Source organism: Nomascus leucogenys, chromosome 9 (assembly GCF_006542625.1).
Source record: "Nomascus leucogenys isolate Asia chromosome 9, Asia_NLE_v1, whole genome shotgun sequence".
Classification (NCBI taxonomy): domain Eukaryota; kingdom Metazoa; phylum Chordata; class Mammalia; order Primates; family Hylobatidae; genus Nomascus; species Nomascus leucogenys.
In genome coordinates this window covers 41332158-41344671 of record NC_044389.1, presented here as the reverse complement: position 1 = coordinate 41344671, position 12514 = coordinate 41332158, and the positions used below count along the sequence as shown (strand labels likewise).

Sequence of the window (12514 nt, the reverse complement as noted above, 5' to 3'; positions counted from 1 at the left end):
TCTGAATATAGTTGGACCATTTTATTGTAGAAATTACTAGGTGACTTTAACTGATAATGATGCTTAATTCTTTTCTTTTCTCTGCAGCCCAGCTAATCTTAGGACAAAAGATAATTCCTTTCAAAGACCAGACAGCTGTTGTCCATTTGATTTATGGACAGGATGTTTTTGTTTTGTAAAAAAATACCTCCTATTCTTCCAGATCATTTTGTTTCATCCTGTAGAGTCTGTGAAACTATGTTATGTGATCATTATATTTAAACTTAAAGAACTTAGTTGATTGGAACTTATTAAAAAAACCTTAGATTGATTACTCAAAAATTTATAAAACCTTAAAAAGTGTAACAAGAGGCTTTTGAGCACCCTGAATCAGCTTATGTAACTTGTCCAAGGTCAGTGGTGGAGCTAGTATTTCAGTTGGGACTACCTTCATCAAGACATCATACTTAACCACAACACTGGTTAAACCATGGATAGCTTATGATTGGCTTCATAGCCTTACACTCAGTTACCTATGCTGTCCCTCTGCACTCTGCCTACTCTTTTACTTGGCCGTGTCCCTTATGCCTCCAAATATTTATGCTACTCATTGACTATAAATGATAGTTGAGCAGGTTTCTTTACCACAAAACTCTAACACTTTTAAATATTAGTATTGAAAACTTCAAGAATCTGTTGTAGCGTTCATAGGATTATTTGTCTATATTTTATCCCCCTCCTCCCCAGCTGTCTTTCGTAGAATTCATCCCTTTTCTCATCTCCTTCCTCTCATTGTAATACCTGTGTAGTACTGGAGTCCACACAGATGGAACACTCAGGAGGTTTTGTTTACAATGGTACTGGGGCAGTAAAGGCAAACTGCAAGGGATTGAGCAGGAACCCAGAGCTTGTAGCAGGGGAGTAGCTGTTCCCAACCCCAGGCCTGTAGGGTACCAGATCAAAGGAGTGACCAAAAATAAGGAGCAATTTGTCCTTGGGAAGAAAGATGATGTTAAGGCAAGGGACACAGCTTAGCCCCAGGTGGCCTTTCAGAAAGGAATCCAGGAGCATGAATACCCTGACCTTACTTACACTCTACCCTCTATTTACCTGCCAAGCCACCCCACTGGCCAAACCCAACCAGAAGCCAAAGAAGAACACACTTAATGACTATCATGTAAGTCCACCTCATAGGGCAGAAGGCAGGATGGAGGAGGGTAGAGAGTAGCCCTGAACTAGCAAATAGAAGGTACCCAACATAGTCCTTGGCTTTTCTCCACTCCCTTCTCTCACCCTTCTTCTTTTTCCCATTGAATCAGCGTTGTTGTCTAAGGTAAATACCCATGGCTCATCATCTAGAGCCAAGAAGATTGAGGACACAGACACACACAAGGAGTGAGTTTAGGAGCAGAGGTTTAACAGGCAAAAGAAGAGAAAGGAGAACAGCTGTCTCTCTTGTGAGAGAGAGAGGGGCTCTAGAATGGAAATTCCGGCCCAGAGTGGTAGTGCACCGGATTTCATAGGCAGGCTTGAGGAGATGGTATCCTATTTATGTAAGGCCCAAGATTGGTTGGACCAGGTGTGACATTTACATAGCCTGCCGGGAAGGCTGGAAGTCTAGAAACCTCACCCTTACCTTTTTTTTTTTTTTGAGAAGAAGTCTCTCTCTGTCACCCAGGCTGGAGAGTGCACTCGCACAATCTTGGCTCACTGCAACCTCCGCCTCCCGGGTTCAAGCAATTCTCTTGCCTCAGCCTCCCGAAGCTGGAACTACAGGCACACACTGCAACACTTGGCTAATTTTTTGTATTTTAGTAGAGATGAGGTTTCACCATGTTGCCCAGGCTGGTCTCAAACTCCTGAGCTCAGGCAATCTGCCCGCCGCAGCCTCCCAAAGTGCTAGGATTACAGGAGTGAGCCACCATGCCCCACCACCCTAATCTTATTATGCAAATAGGCTTTCCACTTGGCAGGCCATGTTGCCTGCTCCTTACTGTACGCATGGCTGGGAAAGGGAAGGAGCTGCCATTTTGAACATGCCTTGTCCCAGGTAGCCTTCTCCTGTTGGCACAGCTGCCCCATTCACCTGTGCAAGCTTCTAGCTTACCTTTCTACGTCTGCAGCTCGATTTTACAGGCTGCTCTTTGTTAGAAAAGAAATGATTTTGGGGCTGCTTTTCGTTAAAAGGAAAACCTTACCGAGGACTTTCTTACCCTCATTATCTGCCTAAATAATTTCTTTTTAATTCCTGTATCACCATCTCCTTCTCTTTCCTTTGCCCTTCACCTCCCCTCTCCTCCCTCTTTGATTTCCTTTTTCCCACACCCTCTCTGCTCTGATCTCCTACCTCTTTCCATTTCTGCAACTGATTTTTTTCTGCAATCTGCCATGTTGAAAAATTGAAGTCAAATAGATATCTTTAATGTTTCACTCTTCCTGCTACCCTCCCCCTGCTGCCAGTATAGTTTTGTGAATTTCAAACTTGTAAAGCAAAGGAACACTTTTTACCCCCAATGGAAACACAGGTGAAAAAAACACAATATACACGTGCAAAAAAAAAAAAAGTATATATTTGAAATGGTAGTTTTTTTCTTCTCAGGGATTTTGTGAACCACTTCTGTCTCAGTCCACTTGGACTGCTATGGTTTATGGTTTAAAAAAACAAACAAACCATAGACTAGGTAGCTTATAAAAAACTGAAGTATATTTACCATTGTTCTGGAGGCTGGAAAGTCCAAGATCAAGGTGCTGGCAGATCCTTTGTCTGATGAGGGCCTGCTTTCTGGTTCATCAGCAGCACCTTCTCACTGAAGCCTCACATGGTGGAAGGGATAGCTCTCTGGGGCCTCATTTATAAGGGCACTAATCCCAGTCATTAGGGCTCTGGCTTCATAACCTAATCCCTTCCCAGAGGCCCCACCTTTTAACACTATCACATTGAGGATTCAATGTTAACATGTGAATTTTGGAGGGACACAAACATTCAGACCGTAGCAACCTCCTTCTCATCTTTACAGTGTCCCTGGAGAACTCCTGAGGACATTGAAGGAAAGAGCACTGACCTGAGGATCTTGATAGTTGAGTTATGGTGGACACGTCATTAACCTCTGGATCGGTTTCCCCATCTGTAAAATGGAGTAGATCATTAATTTTATTATCAGTATGTGCTCACTGTATGTCACCACCATTATAGATTGCATAGGTAGCAATTATACTCAACTAAATGAACCAAGTTGCTGACTTTAGTTCAAAAAAGGAAATTTTACATTTATATTTTCTTGAAAACATGAATTATGTTTTTTTCCCCCCAGCAATCAGGCCAAGTGGGAGAAAACAGGTAAAGAATCTTGATAGTTTCAACTCACAAATGAATTTGAGTCACTTATGTACTGGTGAAGTTAGAGATTAAATTCTGTGTGACACTAAAGAGTGGATTACTTTTCACTAGAGAAGATGTAAGCTTTTAAAGTTAGAATATCACAAAGGAATTTGTTGCAAATAAACTAGCTGGAATACATTCATAAAGACGAAATTTAATAAAAAACATAATTTGTTTAGAAGAGAAAGGAGAAAAGCGTAAGTTGTACAAAAGGGGACCTTTACTCCAACAATGAGATAGAGAAAAAAGAGAGGGAAAGGGAGAGGAAAAGGAAGACCAGTAGGCGGGTGGATGGAAGTCTTGATGGATGTAGGTAGATGGATGGATGAATGGATGGAAAAGTAGGGAGAAGGATAAATGAAGAGACAGATACATAAATAGATACGTATCTATATACATATCTACATACATTGGAAGATATATATATATATGTCTTCAAATTAATCTTTTTAAAAAAGTTTACAGTTTTTATTGAAAGCCAACAAGCTGGCACAGAGCCACGCCTCCTGAAACATATACAGCAAAATATCCCGTTTCTCACCTATCTTAATGACTGCTGTAAAAATCATACTCTCTTGCCTCAGCTTGATCTCCAGCTTGCACTCAGTTTTTCAAAAAGGAGACGATTTTGCATACTTTTAAAGAATGCAGTGTGCTTTATAATTTCACCTGTCTTTTTTCACTTCAAGTTTGGTGGTAGTATAGTTCTGTATAGCTTCTTTATTATTTACATGCAAAGGGAAGTCAGCTTCCTACTCCATTGCCTGATTCCACTATTACATGAAAAAGAATTGTCTATATTGTAACGGTGAGAATAGTCTCTCCCTATTTCTAACAAACCAAAGTGCCTCTGTTTCTGTTTGTATACAAGTTACTGATAGATTTTCAAATACTGTGAGGTTATTCCTGTACTTTCTAAAGAAGGATGTGAAAATCTAGAAATAATGTTGCCATTTTACAACATTTGACATTTTACAACATTTGACAACAAGTTAGTTATTTCCCCTAGAAACTGGGTTGAATCCTGTCTTCTGTATCTTAAATTCCCCATTTTATCTTCCTTAGATCTAGCATGAAATGAAAGTAAATTGCTTCTTTATTTTATCAGAGATTGGTGGCAATTCCAAAATTTTAGACTTATTTAACTTATGTTTAATTGTAAGATAGATGCATTTTGTTGCTTATATACCCACCTGACTCAGATTTATAGTAAAATGGACAGATCTTTCAAAGAAATGGTAGCTATGTACTTCAACACTACGTGTAATTCCTTTATAAATTGTTTTGGCCCTTGATTAGTGGTTGATATGATAAAGTCTCCATGCTGATTTTTTAAAAATTGTTTTGACTTGTATCAAAATTTAAAATGTTATCTGTCTCTGTCATAATTATTATTTGTAACTAAAGCTACCGGGTTTTCTCTCCCTGATTCAAGTCCTAGATATAATCCCACCATATCAATATAGGCATTAATTTACTAATCCTCACAAAACTCATAACGTTTCTCAGTGTGTATGTGCTTATTTCTGAGAAAAATTTTAGTAGAATTTAGTAAAAGAAGTTAATGAGGTCTTTAAGCTATGAGATGTGGAATAAATGTATTTCAGCCCTGCCTATGTGCACAGAAAACTTGAGGCACATTCAACATATATGTATACATATATGTATATTTTATATGGAAATAAGATGATTATAGTCTACAATAACTGGAGTGAGAGAAGTAAACAGGGGGATCAGAAAGAGATTCACTTTGGATGCCACTGGAGGGGATGTGGGCCGTTACAGCTGGACAGAAAATGTGGCCATGAAACTGAACTGGGAGCAGCTATGGGAGAAATCAGTTAATGGTAGCACTGTGGAGTCAGGAAAACCAGAAACTCAAGGATGGCTTTTGGTGCCTCCCTTTCCTTCCCCTCCTGCACCTGGTGAGACACTAGTCCTGTCAGGGGTAACTGTAAATTCCTCTCAGGCCAGGCCACTGTTTTCACTTCTCTCCATGCCTACTACCCCAATCCATAGCAATTTCTCATCACCCAGGTCTCCTTTCTTTCACTCCTTAACCCTCTAATCCTTTCCCCTGAATTTGACTTCAAATACAAACCTAATTAGACGGATTCTATTTAAGCTCTTCAGGACCTTCCCATTATTCTTAACATAATTCCCCAAATCTTCATCATGACTTCTAAACCAGAACTACTTAATCTTCTCCTTGCTCACCTCTCCAGCTGCCTAAACTCCAGATATGGTGCCCTTTGTGCAGTTTCCCTAAGACTCCATGCCCCTCCCTCCTAAAAGCTGTTTACACTGCCCAGATGCCCCTACCCACATCCCAATCTAATTTCTTCTTTCTATTCCATCTCAAATAAAACATTCTTCCTCAGAGAAGCATTTCCTAAATTATTCCCTAATCACATATGCCAGGTTAAAATGTCTTCAAACTACTGTACCACACAGGGATTCTGTATTGCTCTCAACAAAATTAAAATTATATATTTGTACAGTTAAATTTTTAATAAGTCTTTCCATGGCTAGTGTATAAGCTCCCTCTTATTAGAAAGTATTTTATTCAACACTGACCTTAGCACAGGACTATAGAGATTCAAATGTTCATCAAAGAACAAAAGAATATATAGGCCGAATGAACAATCATTGAAATAATAGATGGATAGATAAGCGGATGGAGATACCTAGACACAAACACATGGATATGCAGGTAGCAATATTGGATTCTGAAGGTATAAAAAATGTTTTTTCTTCTTGTTGTACCTAGTACTATGTCTACTCAAACCATGTTTATTCTAGACCTTACTTTTTATGTATCATATTCTTGGCTTATTCTTTCCCCTCAATAGCACCTATTAGTATTCTATTGTACCTTGTATTCCTCAACTTACCTTTTAAGGTTTCACTTGGTGGTTACTTCTTCTTGCCCTCTCTCACCTTTCCAGTTGTTCTGTATTCCCATAATACCTCATACACATTCCTGTCACAACAGCTGAATTGTTGAACTCATATGATCTTCTATGTACCTCGCCCCAACCCCATGAGGGCAAGAGCTGTATAAGATTCATCTTTTATTTCCTCAGGAAATAACAAGTGTGCAAAGAATCATTGAAAGAATGAAACATTTTTGCTATGATTTATTCACTTTAAGTTGAAGAGAGGGTCTGTAGTCCTAGCTACTTGGGAAGCTGAAGCAGAAGGACTGCTTGAGGCCAGGAGTTCAAGGCTGCAGTTAGCTGTGATTGTACTGCTGCACTCCAGCTTGGGAAACAGCAAAAAAAAAAAAAAAAAAAAAAAGAATAGAGGGTCAGAAAATAATTTGTTATAGCAGTTTTTATTTTACTTTAAAAATATACTTTTTGTATTTTTACTATAAACGCATTTATTTATTTATTTATTCATTAAAGACAAGGTCTTACTCTGTCACCCAGGCTGAAGTGCTGTGGCATGGCTATGTCTCACTATAGCCTCAACCTCCCAGGATGAAACAATTCTCCCACTTCAACCCGTCAAGTAGCATGGACCACCGTGGGCCCTGAGAATTTTTGTTTTGTTTTGCTTTTTTAATTTTGTAGACATGGGGCTTCCCTATGTTGCCCAGGCTGGTCTCTAGCTCCTGAGCTCAAGGGATCCTCCTGCATTGGCCTCCCAAAGTGCTGGGATTACAGGTGTGAGCCACCACGCTCAGCCTACAGATATTTTTATAACCTATTTGCACTTCAGTTTTTTTCCTTCCAACATTTTTATTGTTAAACATTGAGTTCCAGGGCTCTTTTGAAAGATTAAGTTTATTGTTCATTTAAAAAAAAAAAAACACTTCTTAAATGCTAAAATACAGTTACTATTTTTAAGGGAATTCATTAGAGATTTTCTTATTTTACTTATTGATTTATAAAACTGCACTGTTGTTGACACATATATGGGCAGATGAATTTGCCTGGCTATTTTTTGTAGAGATGGGGTTTTGCCGTGTTGCCCAGGCTGGTCTCGAACTTCTGAGATCAAGTGATCTGCCCACCTCAGGCTCCCAAGTGTTAGGATTACAGGTGTGAGCCATCCGCCTGGCCTTCTTTATTATCTTTTGTATTGAGAATAATTACATTTTGACTAATTGGTCATCTACATTTTCAACTTTTTCATTACTGCACATAAAGAAAATGTTTAATTTTTTCCTATGCTTTGATATCAATAAATTTTTATATAAGAGAATTACGTAGGCCTTCTTTTCCACCTTTTCGTTTCCCACTCCAATAATGCAATAATTAATATTGAAAACTATGCTTGTATAACTACACAGAAAAAAAAAATGGAATTACAATATGAAAATACCAGTACCATTATTTCATTTTTTTCTCTATTTGATGACTAATTTTGCTATTCATAATGATCACTGATAGATGTAATTAAAGTTAATACTTGTATCCTTAGTTTTGAAGATGTATTAATGAAGAAAATGAATTACCTAATTTAGTAGATCTCAAACTTTTGTCACCATGGTACATTTAAGTGAATCATAAAACCTCAGAGGTCCATCAAACTCTGACTTTTTTCTTATAGAAACAATATTGTGTGGTAACAAAGATGGAGAAGGAAACTTAATAACAACAAAGTAATTACATAAGAACCCATGATTAACAGAATAAAACAATAGTAATTCTACAAACATATTATTATAAGAGCATAATAGGTGAAAAATTGTAACCTGCAAGATACTATGAATGACACACAGTATCATTTATTTTTATTTTCATTATATTTTATTATTTGATTAAAATAATGTCCCTTTGGAACATTATAGGAATTCCAGCTATCTTAGATATTCCTATGCCCAGTGGGGGAGTTTTGCAAAGTATGAGTTGTATCAGATATCCAGACTTCTTGATGGAATATTGAATTTGAATACTTACACTATACCAACATCTCACTAAATTAACTAATGAATACCGAATTTTAGAATGTGTTACTTGGTTTACTATATTATCAGTAAGTAGACCTAATTTATGTACAGAAATTTAAATATATGGATTTTAATCACATTTATATCACTTTATGAACACTTAAAAGTACATTCATGACCCATCAGTGGGCCACAAATGCTACTTTGATCTACACTGAGTTTGTTACATACATATCCTTGAGCCCTATAATGTATTCCATTTAGTCTTACAGGTATTTTAGGTATAAAGACCCTGACCATATTTTACAAATTTCTTTTACTCAGTCCTGATATTTTCTATTTTAAGAATTTCTCGAAAGTTGGGCCAGGTGCAGTGGCTCATGCCTGTGATCCCAGCACTTTGGGAGGTCGAGGCGGACAGATGGCGTGAGATCAGGAGTTCCAGACCAGCCTGGCCAAAATGGCAAAACCTAATCTCTACTGAAAATGCAAAAATTAGCTGGGCATGGTGGCATGCACCTTTAATCCTGGCTACTCGGGAGACCGAGGCACGAGAATCGCTTGAACTGGGGAGGCAGAGGTTCCAGTGAGTCGAGATCATGCCACTGCACTCCAGCCTCAGAGACAGTGGAAGACTCTGTCTCAAAAAAAAAAAAAAAAAGTAATTCTAGAAAGTATTGATTATATAATAATTGTTTAACATATTTTTCATGTAAAATTTTAACATTATAGGTAAGGATTTCTCTTTTCATTATAGATAAGGATTTCTCTTTTGAATCTCACTTTTTAGGCTTTGTTCTATATATTTAAATATATAGAAATTCACATATAGAAATAAACAAAAATATTGTATATATTATCTTTTTCACAAGTAGCATATTTACAATTACTTATGTAGTGTGTTTATATTTCTCAATAGCATGCAAATATTTATTAGCATATATATGTAAATAGCTCTCATATCTGCATTTATTTAAACTCAACAATATATCCTGAAGATTAATCGTAACATTATTGATCTCCTTCATGATTTTAAACTGTTGGATAATATTTCATGGTATGGGCTGATCAGATGGTAGTGGATTATCAAAATTTATTAACACTAGTGTCAATGTACTTGCTATACAACCCCCACACTGCCAAATTTGATTGTCTTAATTAAAAAAAATTAATTAAAAAAATTCCAGGGTATGAATCTGCCTGCAGAGTTTTATATAGTCATAATCCATTTTATTGTTTATCATAAACAAGCTGGAATCAACATCCTTGAACATTTCTCTTTGTATATCTGTGGGATTATTTCTTATGGTTGATACTTGGAGTTACACAGTCTTCACATGTCAAAGTTTAATAGACAATGGTAATTTACGCCAATAGGAGCAATACAATTATACACTACCAATAGTAGTTTATGGAGGTGATATTCATTGAAACAAACCCTTGCTACCACTTAAGATATTAAACTTTTTTTTTATACTTTTTGAGTTAGGCTTTCCTACATACATGAGAATATGACTGTAAATAATTTAGGTGTTTTAATCAGTTTAATTAATTTATTGTTTCTTTAACATTCAATCCTGATACAAACACAAAGCATCCCAAGTAGATCATGATAACTGATAACCTACCTATTTAAATAAGAGTTTTAGTTGTACCCATTTGAGCTTTCTGAATACCGGTTAGTCAAACAGCTTACAAAGAGAATAGCTTTCTCTTTATGTTCCCATGTTCTGTGTTAGACTGCCTTTAAAAAGGGGAAGAAAGTAATTTCGTACATAATGACACTATTATATATTTAAATAGTAATGGTGTTACAGGAAAGGGGTTCGGATCCAGACCCCAAGAGAGGGCTTTTGGATCTTGCCCAAGAAAGAATTTAGGGTGAGTCCTCAGTGCAAAGCAAAAGCAAGTTGATTAAGAAAGTACAGTGGTGAAAGGATAGCTATTCCATAGACAGTATAGGATGTTCCCAAAGGTAAGAGGAGGAATGCATCCACCCTAGGTAAAATGCTTGTATATATTTTTTCTATTTATTTATTTAGTTAGTTAGTTCGTTTTTGAGACAGAGTCTTGCCCTGTTGCCCAGGCTGGAGTGCAGTGGTGCGATCTCAGCTCACAGCAACCTCCACCTCCGGGGTTCAAGCAATTCTCCTGCCTCAGTCTCCCAAGTAGCTGGGACTACAGGCATGCTCCACCACGCCTGGCTAATATTTGTATTTTCACTACAGACAGGGTTTCACCATGTTGGCCAAGCTGGCCTCGAACCCCTGACCTCGTGATCCACCCGCCTCAGCATCCCAAAGTACTGGGATTACAGGCATGAGCCACGGTGCCCAGCCCAGTGCTTGTGTGTATATATATGATAAAAAGAGATATTGGGGATATATCATATATATATGATATAGATGGCATATCATATATATGATACAGATATATACGGTATATCATATATATGATACAGATATATACGGCATATCATATATATGATACAGATATATACGGCATATCATGTATATGATATAGATATATACGGTATATCATATATATGATATAGATATATATGATAAAAAGAGATATTGGGGAGATGTGCTGTGCTCCAAGGGTTTGTGATAAAGCGTTAATATTCTTAATTGCTATATTTTGCAAAAATTGGTATTATTATCTTTAAAGCAAAATTAGAAATGCCTTTGTTCTCTAGATATCGGGATATTTCCCAAGCCTGGGTCTGTTCAGCACATTACTAATTTATTCCTTTAACCATAAATATCTAGAAGCTAGGAATGCCTAACTTTCTGAGAATGCAGGTCAGCAAGTCCCCGCCTTATTTTCCTAGCCCTCACTCAAAATGGAGTTACTCTGGTTGGAAGGCCTCTGACAGTAGGACAGGTTAAAGTTTGAAAAGATACATATCAAATGATGAACAAACTCCTGGTGGCTCACAACTGTAATCTCAGTGTTTTGGGAGGCCAAAGTGGAAGGATAGCATAAGACCAGGAGCCCCATCTCTACAAAATTAAAAAAAAAATTAGCCAGGCATAGTGGGTGCACACCTGTAGTCCCAGCTACATTGGAGGATGAGCTGGGAGGATGCCTTGAGCCCAGGAATTCAAGGTTACAGTGAACTATGATGAGCTATGATTGTGCCCCTGCACTTCTTCAGCCTGTGTGACAGTGAGACCCTGTCTTACAAAAGAAAAAAAGAAAAGAAAAAGAAAAGAAAAAGGCCAGGCATGGTGGCTCATGCCTGTAATCCCAGCACTTGGGGAGGCTGAGACGGGTAGATTGCCTAAGGTCAGGAGTTCAAGACCAGGCTGGCCAACGTGGTGAAACCCCATCTCTACTAAAAATACAAAAATTAGCTGAGCATGGTGGGGGGCACCTGTAATCCCAGCTACTCGGGAGGCTGGGGCAGGAGGCAGCTACTCGGGAGGCCTGAACTCAGGAGGCAGATGTTGCAGTGAGCCGAGATCACACCGTTGCACTCCAGCCTGGGCGACAAGAGCAAAACAACGCATCAAAAAAAAAAAAAAAAAAAAAAAGTCTCTGGAAAGTGAGAATATAGAAAGGTGAAATAGAGATGTTCATTATTTTTACTTCGTACACTTTTTATTTATTTAGTGTAAATGTGCTATAATCCTGTTTTAGTTTATTAATTTTAAAACAAAGAAGACTATAACTTGGGAAATTATACTTATTTACTTATTCTTGTTTCTTCTTTCTTGTTTCTCATGACTTTCTTACCAATTAATACATATTCCTATCTTCGAATTACCCATGGCTATCAAATTTGTTCTAGTGATGCTGAGGTATTAGGTCTTTATCTGTTTTAATATTTTTGGAGTCTTGACCATTTGACATATTCTTGTAGAATGTACTTGAAAAATCAGCATGTAGTTTCAGAGAAGAAAAAATACTTGAAACTAAGCAATAGTTTGCTACCCAGCATACTGGGAGCAAAATTCCTTATACGGTTAGTAAGAAGATGAAAATCACTTTGAAAAGCCCAGATTTTATTTCTGTCAATTTTCACAGAGCCTAGCAGCTAATGAGTAATCACTGTGAACTAAGTGCTAAACTAGACACAAAGGAAAATTTGTACTTGCCTCCGAGAACTTACAACGTGATTGGGGATTCACAACACACACGCAACTAAGTCCACTTTAGAAACTCACAGAGAAAATAATAGGGCAAACCTTAGACTTAACCACCCAAATAGATAATTAAGGTAAGCATGATTTTTCAAAGTAAGTTTCCTC

The 12514-nt window shown here is 37.5% G+C and overlaps 1 protein-coding gene across 22 annotated transcripts in view; it reads left to right on the top strand.

The window, feature by feature from the left end:
* The window catches only part of ADGRL3 (adhesion G protein-coupled receptor L3), an 871587-nt gene that overhangs the window by 692702 nt on the left and 166371 nt on the right, over positions 1–12514 (top strand). The window lies entirely within an intron of this gene.